This window comes from Lepeophtheirus salmonis, chromosome 14, assembly GCF_016086655.4.
Source record: "Lepeophtheirus salmonis chromosome 14, UVic_Lsal_1.4, whole genome shotgun sequence".
NCBI lineage: Eukaryota > Metazoa > Arthropoda > Copepoda > Siphonostomatoida > Caligidae > Lepeophtheirus > Lepeophtheirus salmonis.
Window position 1 is genome coordinate 42,641,764 of NC_052144.2, and position 15,145 is coordinate 42,656,908.

Genomic DNA, 15,145 nt, shown 5'->3' on the forward strand with positions numbered 1-15,145 from the left:
AAGGGTGAATTCAGTTTAAAAACTCGAAATTATCTTCCCTGAATTTTGCCAAACTAAATTCCCTAATAATGCACATACATCAGAATTACACTAAATCTCAATTTTAAAACTGGTAAATGAATAACATTGTTTAAAAAAGGGTCTTGATGAAATTGTAATTATTTTGTGTTTTTTCTTTAAGTGTATGTTGACAAATATTACAACAATACTAGTGAGGAAAGTGAAATCAGTGAAGAAAAGATTTTAATTTCTTTGTCATTTTTATTGAAATATGTATCTATAAAATTTATAATACAATGTGTAACTGAAAATTATATTTATAGTGAAATTGGGATTGTTATAAGGTCCTTATAAGGCATTAATTATCAACATATTGTTTGTATTCAGTGGGGGGGTACTTTTTGGGGGGTCTGACTTCATTTTTCCGAACAGAAATTGGTTAACAGTCTTGTTTTTATGATGTCCTGACATAGTACTATACAATGATGCAAGTCTATGTACTTTATGGGTTGAAATAAGCCGTAAATTCAAAGTCTTTAAGGGCAACTTTGGGGGTCTGACCTCAAGTTTCCGACCAAATTTTTTTCTCAGTCTTGGTTTTCTGTGATGTCCTGTCATTGTTACAAGTTTTGTCCATGTACCTTATGCTTAAAAACTCTCCAAAGGATATTTTCAGGGGCGGTCAGGCTGACAAAAAGAGTTCAATGTTCTAGGCGACATAAGTAATGTCAGGTGGTCAAACCTTCTCTACCTTATGGGGTGAAATCTTCCGTGGCAGGCTCCCAAACTAAAAGTCACGAACATAAAAATTGATTTTGTGTGGAAATAGTCCATATTTCCATATAGATCATGAAGTAAATTGGACAAATATTTTGAGTTATAATAACCAGAATAGCTGAATAATGTGTGTAAAACCTGATTGTCGTTGCTTTATCCACCTCCATATCTCCTTTTAGTACAGTGAGAATAGTTGGCAACTAAGCGATACATCAAGCTGACATATAAGTTGAGATAAACCCTACGATATTCATATGAGTACCACGTAATTTTGCCTTAAACTATTTTTTCTAGGGGCGTTTTGCCTTAGGATATTTCGCCTTAAGGCCCTTTTGCCTCAGGGATATTTCGCCTTTATATATAAATAAATGAGATTTATACGTCGTTATTGTTTATTTTTGATTAAAATTGATATACCCTTTGAATTTTCAAAATCAAAATATGTGATATTAATTACTATAGAATGAATTATATGTTGTTGGTTTTTTTCTGTTGGAATAAGGATGGAATTATGCTCTTACCTTATTTTATGTTTTTTGTCAATCCATGTGTATTTTCTAGTATAAATAATCCATCATGTCTCATGATAATTAATATCGGAGAAGTGATTAGCCATTCTTCTGTTTGAATTGTTGCCGTGTTTATTTATTTTTGTTTTTATCTTATAGTAATTTTATTACCTACTTTATATTTGGTTTGAATACGTTACATAGTAAGATTTGGTTGGTCTACGTATTGCAATTTTGGGGCATGATTCCATCATATTTCCATCAGAAAACAATCATTTAATACGTTTTATAGTAATACACATGACATATTTTGATTAAAAAATTCTAAATGAAAATTTATTGTAACCAAAAGTGACCATTAAATATCCTTTACTTATATGTTAAGGGGAAATACCTCTTGAAGCCAAATGGGTTTAAGACAAAATGTCCCAAGGGGAAATTGTTTAATTCAAAATCTCCTGAGGCAAAATTACCATGCGCTCTTCATATTTTCATTTACACATTGGGATCCATGTTTAACCTGCTTAAAATGTTTATGTATATATAGACAATATTCTGACTATTTTAGGGTCCATCACAACTTACTTTTTACGATATACATATATTAGTTATATGCACTCCATCTTTAATGGCTTTTGTCAGTGGCCTGATTAAAAGCATTTAACTTAACGCTACTTTAGAAAAACAAAAGGGTTGCTTTGTCCAAAGATACTTTAGTATACCAAAACTTTATCTAATTCCCTTTGGTTTTTGCAAAATAAAAAGTCATTTTCTTTCAAAAGTTAAGATTGCGAGGGAACAAGGAAGTATGTCGTATATAAGGATTACACAAGAAGGAAGAAAAAATATTCTCCGAAGACCCTGACCATGTTACTCCCGTTATTGATCCGGATGAAGTGTAAACTTTGTCCAAATTTATATGTTATAACATGTATGAATGTATAATCTAATATATTATTTTGAAGAGCTGTTTCATTCATAAAATATGTTATATTAAACCTTGGATTTTAATATTTGTGAGTATGGGAGATCTTAGCATTGTCTGAGATGTAAAACAGGTTATCTAAGTTAAGGAAAACGGAAAATAAATTATGTTTACATAATTTCTCATTGAATATCATGGAGAAAGAAATAGATAAAGGTCATCTTGGGACCGATTATAGTTATCCTTCAAATACCAAGAAATCTTTAATACGGCATTCCTTAAATTATGTTAAAGAGCTTTTTGCATCATCAAACATGTTGAATATAGTAGCTTTATTTATAAGCAATTTCCATGAGGACATTTGGAAACCCCATATCCTCTGGATTTTTTTTGATTTTTTTTTAAATTCAAAAAGCAAATCTTTATTTACTCCTTCCAATACTCATCAATTGTAGGTGGAATACTGAATGCAATTAATATCAAAGAGCAAGGCAGAATTCTGTAACAAAACAAACATCATTGCATTCATGAAAAGTCGTGTTTCAGAAATGAGGGGGGATCGAGGTTCGTCAAAGTAATAAGTGGTATTAATTTTTCGCTCTGAAGTATCCACTATTGTATAAATTGTTTTAAAAATGCTTAATAAAAAAAATATATTTGAATTTAAATATAATTATAATATTTTCCCGTCACAAATGCTATTTATAATGTAAAAGGTTCTCCCCTTTATAGTAGTAGTAATTAAATATATCCCTCCAAAATCATATAATATGGAGCGGATATTAACAAAGGTTTTAATTTAATAATACCATATATATTGCTCCTGCGTTCTCCTTGCACTCTTACAAAAATCATATGTCTACCCATAATATTACCCAACCCTGTTTGATGATGGGTAATATGGATTCCTTTTGTAAATTTAAAATGATACTAAATTATATATATTTTTTTTTCTTTCAAAAATATGTAGTTCAAATTTTAGTCATAAGACCTTAGTCTAACTGTAACTGAATAAAAATGACGGATCTACTTTAAATTAAAATTTCTCATACACTCCGCAGATCTCTCATACTTATCTTACATATTATATAAACATTTATTAAAAAAAATAATAGCAGCTATGGATATTTCAATTGAAAACTGGTTTTGGTTTTTTTGATGTTGTTAGTTTTCTACTCACATGGCCTGAGCCAATTTGAAGAAATTGTTTCTTCAATTTTATATATATATTTGACAATAAATGCCACTAGATTTAAAAATATATAATGGAATAATATTTCCTAAGACTATAGAAGACGATTGTTTACGTCATTAGAGTGTACTCAGCTAAATGGTAAGACCATAATATGATTGTAATACCTAACTAACCTTGTAGTTCTTGTCTCATGTTTTGAAGGAGACCTTCTCTTGGTCTATTTTTCTACATTATTTTTGATTACGTAAGAAAATAATTCTCTTCGTATTTTTAGTAGGTTCTCCTTCATAAAAATAGTTACAAGTATTACGCATCTATGTTTGAGAGAATAGATTCCTAAATTCCAATGCATTTATGCATTGCATTGATTTACCCGCTATATGCTTAAAAAAAAGAGAGATTCCACGTCATTTTAAGAGGATAAGTACAACCATTGAACTGATACTAAGATGTTTTACCAGACTTTTGTGCAATAATTCTTGGAAAATGTATTTATTTAGACGTTCTTGAATGTTCTATGTGGACTAAAAATATGACTAAGGATGTTCATTGATTGACTAATGTTTTTATTAAGTTGTGTTATAAAATATGAATGATTTAGTTTGAATCCTTATAATCCATTAAAAAATCTATTAAGAAAATGTTAGTACATTCACAGTTACCTCTTAACAACCCTAACAATAATGTAAGGTATATACTGAATTTGTTGGCATTTTACTTGAAAAAGTACTTGTTTCATTATTATTTATATATATATATATAACAGTTAATACCTTCGGTTAATTTTTTGCTTCTGTTTATCTGTTTGTCACCAGGGTTACGGCAAAAGTTAAAGACCTATTTTGATATAACTTGGTACAAAGATTGGATAGGATGACAGTAATAGGCCATTTAATTTTGAGAAGTCAAGGTAGCAGAAAACGGTAAAAATACATCATCGACCGTTTATTGGAGTCTCCTTTTCTGAACCTTTTCGTAAGTTTATACAGGTTTAGTGGTATTTGTACTTGGTCCCATCTTTCTAATATTTTGTTTAATTTATATATGTAACATTTATCAAGCTATTGATTTTTTTAGGTATATTATGGTAGCGTGTTTTTAATCTGTCTTAGACGATAAATTTTGACTCAAGGGTTGGGGGTGCAAACCCGGAATGACAGACCCTGGCGGATCGTTGAATAACAGGACGTAAAAGCTCTCAAAAATGGGTGAGTTACCCATCTCTTTTATCGTTTTTGGCAGAGATGATGTCCTGGATAGTTTTTTTCAGTTGGTAGTCCGTACATCACTGCTTGATATACCCAAATGCATTGATATTGAGGTATAGATCTTAAACCGATGCCCATATTTAGGTTTAATAAAGATATTTTATTCAGCAAGAAATCCAATTTAGGAAAAATGAAAAATGAATTTGGTTAACAAATAAAGGAAATATATAAAGGATTTAAGAAACCTCAAATGTCGTCTTTATATGTAATTATGACTAACAGAAGCTAGTAAATTTATATTTGTAGGCATAACCATCGACCCTTCTTGATTATTCCGTTTGAACTAAAAAATGACAAAGAATATTGGGAATGGGAGAACTGTTGTTGTTTTTCTACAAGGGCATTAAGTATATATTATATACCTACGAGTATATAATATATATTCTGTTAGGAGTCGTCACGAATATACATTAGTTATTCCCCTCAGTTTACACCTCTTATCCTTCATATAGATAGATGTTTATGCTTATATTAGTGTTGAGACTCGGTTCGAGATCGATTTTTTTCGGTTCGGTATTAAAATTATATTTTCTAGGAAAAAAAAGACTAGCGTCGCCAAAGTTGTGGCATGTAAAATAAAATAACCCATTCTCTCATTTGATGCCAAGTTTGGGGCCAAGTTTTTTCTATCTGAGATCAACTATCGTTGATTTTTTCATTGCTTTATATAACAGTGAAGACTGTAGAAATATCTGGAACAACAAAAAAATCTATAAAAAAAGCACTTCAATTCTATAATACATCATAACTCCATCCTATATGTTATAATATAAAATGAAACATATATTATTAGAAAGAGTGTACATAACATTTATACGTGAAAGAACCAATTCCATTTTATGTAATAATCCTACAAAATCTCCATCACATAAAACAATATTCAGTTTGTTAACAACCTACATATTATTCAGGAGTATAAACGCAGTATGACGTCATTCTACCAATGTTCACAATTTGGAAGCATACACAACATTATCAGGCATTTATCTATAAAATCTGTTTAGAATAGTGCTGACTTATTTTGATATACAATAAAAAGAGGTGGTTTGGATCAGTATCTCTTGAACGGGAAGAGAAGGTTAATATTAATTTTGAAATGAATAAAATTTAAGAACAAAATATTTGGATTTTACATTAGTAAAAATTACTTTTATTGAAGTCGACTTTACTACAAGTGTGTGCTACATAATCCGGGCATTCCATAAAGTTATAAGTATACAAAATCCTCTGGACAGGATGTAAAAAGCAAGCATTTCATGGGAAAATAGGAGTATTAAATGCAATCAATCAAGATTTTGTTTTTATTTTTTTGTGTAGCCAATCTAGACGGAATGTTTCTATGTGACGGATCCCACGGCGTATTTTGTAGTCAGCGGTCGATTTTCTGATAGGGACATAAACGTTGTTGATGACCTTGAATTAGAGTCAGTTCTCCTCTCAAGATGTGAACCATTCGCAAAAATGATTAAAATGCAATTCCATAGTCGGAAAATTGGCAAACTATCAACTGATTTTGGACATAGGATTACTCACACTTAAATAAAGCCTTACACAGTATTTTGTTATCAGCTGTCGAAATCCAACATCTGTATCTACATACATAGGGATTTACTATAATTGAATATTCTACATTGAGATGTTGTCATTCAGTTTCTAGAAGGTATGAGGCATCATCTACGTATGCAATTGGACCAACAACTCTTTGCTTCTTCTCTTTCTCTCTCTTTCTAACCACTTCTTCAAAGAAAGAAAAAGAGAAAATGCCCAGTGGTTCCAGTGATGCTTCCGTTTGTTTAATTTGACGTAAAAATAACACAATTCGACTATTTTATATACTATTACCATTATTTATTCAAGAAAGAAAAAAAAAATAATGCTTAATGATGCTAGAAGTTTTTATTTCTGGAGTTTGTCTGTCTTCAATTAATAATTACACACCCATTTAACCCTTCTTCTTCTTCTAGATGTAAATAACTGGTTTTCTCTCATTTTCTTTTCTTTTTTTCTTCTTCTTCAAAGAAATGAAGAATCATTTGAAACAAACACTTTTTATAGAACTCCTTCCTGAAAAGAGCAACCAAAAGAGTTGTTTGTTAATCCTATTGGAAGTGTTTGAGTATACATTGCAAATTTGTGGATTTTTAAGGCAGCAAAGGAATGCTTAAATTATTTATGCATTGCCAGATTTCTTCTATATTTATATTCCAGGGGAACTTACATACTTGTATTATATTAATTTGAAGTTTAAGTGGCAGGAAATTAGAACTGTCTCTCATATTATAGGTAGCCAGGTATCTCAAGCACCCCCTGCTTTTTGAATTTTGTAAATTGGAGGGAAAATATTATTGCAGCAAGATTCTTCGTGCGGTTCATCCTCCAACAGATGTGACGGAAATGGCTCGTAAAACCATCTACAATGTTCAAGAGAGACTAAACCACAACGAAGCCATAGAGAGGAAGGAAGGCTCTGGAAAAAAAACCCTCACCAGAAATAATTCAAGGGGTAATGGAGGTGACCCTGGGCCAAAGTTGTTCATTCTGCATACATATATAGTTTCTTTAGGGGTAGTTTATCCATGTATTAATGGTTTACATTATTATTTTGTTTTTTGTTACAAAAATTGAAACAATAGGCACAAAAAAAAACGTCAATGGCCGCCAGATGGCGCAGATGTACTAAGTTGTCGTAACAAACAGATAAGTATACAAACTACTAATAAATCCAAGATGGCGCTACTATCCTCGGGTAACTTAACAAACTACTTTTAAGTCAAAAACGCTTATTTTCTATTTAATCGGACGTTTTCGCACACGTACTTTGAACATATCACTGGAATTGACTGAATGTTATGCTTATTGAACTAATTATAACCTTGTAAGTAGACTTAGGATTTGTGAACAATCACTTACTTGCTCAAAAATGGCTCTTATTTTACACTTTGCTCTTTTTGCCATTTTTTTTGTTTGAAAATGGCTCGTTTTTCTAATCTGGTATGAAATAAATATAGAAAGTTTGGATTCTAGTTAGATTACCCAACAGCTTTTGAAGATATTTTTCAAGGGAAAATCTAGCTGCTAAAAACCTCCTTCATTAGGCTCTCTTTTTGGAGGTAAATATGTATACCATAAAATTAGGGTTATGATTACTTTTGCGCCAAACTGTCAAATCATAATGCTCCATTTATGCATCATAAGGTTGGACTTAATGTCAGTGGTGGGAGTGATGATGAGATACCTCCGTCTAACAAGACTCCTGAAGATCTCGTCAACTTCGAATTTCCTTCAACTACAAAGTTGGACGACTTTTAGTATGTTTAAAACTACCAATACAAATCGAAGGCAAAAATGACAGAAGAAAATATTTCCTGAAATCTTTATTTGTCTATATAATATAGTAAAATTTAGGAATAAATAGTGATACATACAAAACAACACTAATTACTTTAAATCATTTTGATAAAAGGTATTTTTCTTTAAATACAAATTGCTCAATTTTTCATAAATTTGGCGCTCATTTTGGGGGGAAAAAACGCTCAAAAAACCTACGTCTATTTATAAGGAAGTGAGATTTATAATTATTCATCATGTATCGGTAGAATTGGTTGTTGAGCTTTCAAAATGATATACTTTATGGCTGACGACCAAAAAGGAAACAAATCATTTTTAAATAATATATAATAAAACAAACATTCACTCAAATCGTAGTGGTACACGAAGGATTGAAATCATAGAGAACAAAAAGCATACCTTGTGGACTCAATGGAGTTTCCATTCTTTGTTCGGCAAATGTCTGCACTAGTGATGGGACGATTAATTGGAATTGGACATAAGAGAATCGGATGCTTTCTCTGGAATCGGGGTCAGTATCTGGAAAAGAATATATATTTTGGGATTCCGATTCTGATTTATTACTGGTATTTAGGTAATTATTACTTTTCTAAGTTATGAAAAATAACTAAACCCTCCTCCCCCCCCCCACCCCCTCCAAAAAAAAATGAAGGATTTTTTGATTTTTTACTATAATAGAAAATTTAATATTGAAAAAAAAAAATTCAAAATTTTTCTTTTTTTTTTTAAATTTAATTTAACGGATTTTTTTATGGAATTATTCCATCACTAGTTTGTACTATAAAATCAGATGAGGAAAAAGGGGTAATTTTTACTCTAGATGAATTAATTTATAAATTCAGTGTGACAATGAATTTTTGCTACTTTAAGTGTAGTTTGTGGCAGTGTCTCCAAAAGATTAAACAGAATAACTTGTTGTTAGAAATTGAGGTTAATTATTCGTTGAAGACTACATAGATAATCCAGGTTCATTTGTGAGGGAAAAAAACACATCTTAGCTTGCTTTTGTATTTACATATGTCAATACATATGCGCGGAAAACTGCCCTGGTGTAAATTCCCCGTGGAAGATTGCCCTGGTGAAAATTGCCATGGAGGATAATTACCAGATAGGAAAACTGGCCGTATTTTGTTCATACTTAATGATGAATAATAACACATTATAAATTCGTTTAATATTATTTATGACAAATATCTAAAGATATTTGTTTATTCCAGCTTAGAGCCTCTTTAAATATGGTTGAACCCTCTGGGGGTAGTGTAAGATTGCTAAAAACTACCGCCAGTACATCCAAGGAACCCCTCTAATACCAAAAAATAGTTTCAAGCCCTCGTGTTGGGGGTGGAAGTTTTGGTAGGATTAAAAACCAAGTGGTATGGACCGAATCAACAGGGTGCATGTCTCAAATTTGCTATTTAAAAAAAAAGAAATCTTATTAGTTCAATGTATACTTCTGTAATATTGCTTCGATATTTAATATTATCATAAACTATTTATCCCTCCTCCCCCCCTCTCCTGACCAATCCTCTCGATCCATTTTTTAGAAGATTGGATTGAATTTGAAAAATTGCAAGGAAATTGTTTTGCAATAATCTTACTCACATTTGAAGGCACTTCCTTGGGGAAGGGAACGAACAAATATGCATAGATATTTGTCATCAATTATATTAAATGTCTTATTATTCATCATTAAGTTTGAACAAAATACGGGCAATTTTCCTGACTAGCAATTTTGAGCAGAGCAATCTTCCACAGGCAATTTTCCCCAGGGGAGTTTTCGTAGTACCGATTTTTTATCCAGACTTCATTGTAATGAAAATCATTCTAGCTGGGTTTTTTTGTTGATGGGCGTCATATTTAAAACTGTTAAAATGTAGAAACTTTACCATTATCACATTTATAACGCTTTATAGAGGCTTTTTGGTGAGCCCCAAACAAGTATTTGCGGGGTCAAATGCAGCTAACAAGCTACAATATGCCTATCTCTGACCTCGATGTCTGTATACTAAATCAAATTTGCAATGTACATTACACATATAAAAATGCAGGCTTCATTTCTCATTGAATTGTTATGCTTGATTTTGTAATTGGTTATTTTTTATATTTAGTTACTATATTAAGGAGAAACTTGATTGGAGAACAAGACAATTGACTCTCGACTGGATATTATAGATATATTATTCAATCGAGAAAGAAACTTTATATATATAATTGAAATGAAGGATATCGTGTATTTGGAATAAGGATAATCCAATAATGAGGCATGAGTGTAGTTAACTTATTTGTATAAGTTTGTAAAGAAAGCTACGCCGTGTCGCCGTTTTACGGAACAAAAGTACAACTAATTGAATATCATTCAATATACAATATAGGTGTATCTTACTCACTGTGGAAACTCTTCTCAGTTATTGCCATTCTTCTTTACAACAAGCTACACACTGTCAAGCCACCTTGCAGATAATTTTTTTTTAAGTTTATGGTGAATATATAAATAATATGCATTTGTAGTTTTGATTTTTAAAAAGTAAAATATTATAAGTATTCTATGACAAATTGTAAAGTTCAAATGCTCACAGTTTGATTACTCATAAATGAATAATAACCAAATAATTTCATTGGATCAAGATGACATGATAGCATTAATCAATAGTTTGTTATTAGAATGACTAATGTTGTAATTAAATAAGACATTCCAAGACGAAGAAATTGCAACTTGCACACAACACATACATAATAATATTATGCAGGTATTACAAAACTCCTTATCTTTGTATCCGAAACGTTATATATTTTGAGGAGGGTATTTGCTTTTAGCTCAGGTTATATAAAGACAAAAAATGAAAAATCATTCTGGTAAAAAAAAAAATAAGAAGAAGAAAACGTTGTGTTCACCCATTTTCATAGAATAAGAAAATATTGCGCATCAAGATGACTTGTTTCATTGCTGACTTGCATTCTAGGTATGTATGTATGTATATGCGTGTACTAATTTCAAATCCTAGATAGGCAAATACCGTGTTGCGTGTAATCAAAATGTGTTCAATGAGATGGGGTTTTAAAAATAGGGCTAAAAATTTCAATAATCCACATGTATTCTCGAAAAAAAAAAAAAAAAAAAAAAAAATTTAAATTTCAAAAATCTACAGCTGTTTACAAAAATTAATTTTTGAGAAAAAAAAAATTTCAATATTAAACTTTTGGAAAAAAAATCAAAAATCCACAGCTATTCTTAAAAAATTTAATTTTCTGGCAAAAAAATTTCAAAAAATTGACATATGTTGACGAAAATCAAATTTAAATCAAAAATTAAATTTCTTACATATAAATTTAGAAATTTACAAGTTTCAAATATAAAATTGTGTGAAGAAAAGTATCAAATATTAAATTTTTTTGAAAGAAATTCAAAAATTACATTTCTTATATATAAATAAAGAAATTTATAAGTTTCAAATATAAAATTGTATGAAGAAAAATTTCTAATATAAAATTTTTTGGAGAAAAAAATCAAAAATCTAATAGCTACTGGCATAAAATTTAATCTTTTGTTATAAAATTTGAAAAATTGAATTATCAAATATTAAATTTTTTGTGAAAAAAAAAAATAATAATATTATATTTTCTAGTTCAAAGCAAAGCTACGGGCCCCTCTTGCCCCCTCCTTGCGGACGCCCCTGAAATTACACTTTTATTGTTGACTGTTGATGTTTCAGCTTCTTTTCCCATTATCAGTGTTCTGAACGTCGATTGAGTGAATTCAAGTTAAGTCACGTTAACCTGTCACCATTTTCAAACAATTATTGAACAATAACTCCAAATTTATAAATAATTGTCTCACTACCAAGTGATATTGGCCCTTTTTTCTGTTTTTTTTTTGGCAGAAAAGTTGCAATATACGGTAAAGAGTTAACATGATGTATATAGTTTGAGACACTTCTACTTAACGAGTAAATTTTGAATCGATTTGGCAAAACTGTTTGACATATTTTGCAAGTCAATATACGATAATTATCAAACAAATTTCCCAAAACTTTATAATAGTGATGGAAGTCATATTACGTTGTTACCAGTATTCTTTTTCGTAACCTTTCCGAATAAAGAACCCAAAATTAGTTGATTATAATTTGAATTTAACCATACAACTATGTATATAAATTGATAAAGGGAAAATAAGGAGAAAATCGACAACTGACAGCAAAATACAGAGTAATTATTTATATTAGTGAGGTAACGCCGTGATACAATTAAATCACGATACATAAAATAAACGAGCAATCTCAGATAAAAACAGGTGTTTTTATTTATTAATAAAGGCAATATTGTGATGTATTTCGACTTTGAAACTCGCTAATTGATTGACAGTAGACATGGCCTGATGTCAAAATATCTTCCGAGCTATTATTTTAAATATATATTATTTTTTAATCAATATTTTATAAATAATTAGATGTACTTGTATCCTTTAAAGCATTTGTTTCTTTTGTTTCGTCACAATTGGTTTGTTTCGTTGGCTAATTGATTCACATCTTAGGATACAAAATTATAAAAAATCAAAACTAAATATGTATTAGTAGCTTCTGAGTGACTAAACTTTAAATAGGCTCTAGAATATGACTAGTCATTATAAAGTTGTAAAAATTAAGAAACACTTTCCCTATTTATCATATTTTATTATTCCTTGTTGTGTAATACTTTACTTGATCAAAAAGGCTGACTCGCGAGAGACAAATGTATTTGAATAAAAAATATTTGAGTTATAAAGTACGAATTGATCAATTTCATCCCGGTTTAGTAATGTTAGCAAGATGACCGTTTAACAAAAAAGAGCGATTTTAATGGAAGACAAACTTGATAAGCCTTGCTAATGAATCAATCCTGTTTTAACTTTTTACCTAATAGGGATGTAAACTCTGATGCAAAAAGGAAAAACAGTTGACCAGTGTGTTTTTTCTGCTTTTTTATTTAATAAGTCGTTGTGTTTTAACATCTCCTTCTAAAAGAAGAACTATGGCCTATCATTGCTGTAAATTGCTTTAAAAATGCTTGATAAAAGAAATATATATGAATTTAAATATAATTATAAGGTGCTTCTCTTTATAGTAGTAGTAATTAAATATATCCCTCCAAAATCATATAATATGGAGCTGATATTAACAAAGGTTTTAATTCAGTTGAACCATATTTCTCACTCTCGCCTTCTCCTTGCGCTCTTGCAAAAAAACCATCTCTATTCATTAGTCATAATTCATAACAAATGCATTAATTCATCCTAGCGTAATTATTCTGTGTGTTAAGCATTTCACTTGCTACAAAAATTGGCAAACATTATTTTTTGCAGTCCCTCCATTTCTCATATTGAAATATCAGAGAAAATATCGACATTTCTAAGAATTTTCTCAAATACCAGTGGCTGCCGAAACCATAAGGCCCAAGGGGCCATTGTTTCCTAACTTTTGCAGAATTTTTATAGTAATCACAATAAAATAAATCCCTGTTGTGTAAAAAAAAATTAAATAGCTTCATTTTTTTAGAATTTCTTTTTTTTTTTTGTTTTCTTCTAAAAATAATATTTGTTAAATTTGATGTTTAAAAAAAACTTATCAGCCAAATTTTTATAGCTATCACAATAAAATAAATCCCTGTTGTGTAAAAAAAAATAGCTTCATTTTTTAGATTTTATTTTATTTTTTGTTTCTTCTAAAAAGAAGAGTTGTTAAATTTGGAGTATAAAAAAACAAACTTATCAGTCAAAATTTTCAAAAAAGCTAAATGGCCAAGACACAATTTGGTATCCTTAGTATATGAATCTATTAGTTAACGAAATAAAACAATTGTGACGAAAAAAAAAAATGCTCTAAGGGATACGGGTATATCTAATCATTTGTAATATATCGTATTAAATAAGAATATATATTTATTATAATACCTCATAAGATATTTGACATCAGGACATGAATAATTGAATATAATTAAATGTACCTTCCAAATATACATATATGTATATTGTTTTTTTGGCGAGGGGGGAGGCGCCCTCAAAAGAGAATCCTGTGGACATCACAATTATATTATTTTGCCTGCCACTTCAATATACATTCTGGTACCAGTGTCCAATAATGATACAATATACCGTAGTGATGAAAATCTTGTGTATTTTGTTCATGTTACAAAAAGGAAGCGCAAAATCAACAACATGGTTACCCTGGTAATTGGAAGAGTATTTTGGAGAAGGACAGCTTAGCTATCATGATGTTTCATTAGAATAGCTACAATCAGCTGTGGCATGAGAGGAGGGGGGGATAAGGAAATACACGAGGAGATTATCAAGAATTACTCCGAGGTCCATCCTCAATTCCAGTCTATGTCCAAAAAGTACTTAGAATTACAACTCTGTAACAAATCCTCAAGGTTACTCTCCGTCTTTTATGAGCACATACGAATGTTCAATCAGTTGTTGGATGTAGTAGGAAAGGAAGTTCACGTCTTAGGGGTTAAAAAATGATGACAACAGCTCAAGAAAAGAAAATTCATTCGTCAGATTACCAATTCCAAAAAGTGGGCCAGCTAAAATTATACATACCATTTAGATTACAATATGTCAGCCTACATCAATTTCACGAAAAATAATTATGGATATTTGTCAATTTATACAGCTTCTAATCATACAAACAAAGTAACTAAGAGTGGCAAAAAAATACAACTCCCTGAATGACCATATAAATTATTAAATAAAAAATAAAATGTAGGAATATTCTCACATAGAGGACGCTTTAAAGTTCTTCTAAGCATGTATCATTTTTTAAACAACAAGCTACAGATTGTCTCACTACCTTACGGATGATCTATATTTTTTTAGTTTGTTCATGCCCTATTGGTATAATATATTGAGCCCCACCTAGCTCTATTTACATTCAATTCCCTTACTCGATACAATAATTGAACGAATAAAGAGATTGATCTTTATCGAAGGAAAGACGGCATATGGTGAGTAAGCCTTTCCATATCAGATCCACACAGATGGCCAAGAGAACAACGAGTAATGATTAGATATTGTATGTTTGTACAATATTAATGCATTCATAAAGTCATCATGACAAAGGTGGAGCAGGTTATTATTAATGACATCAAG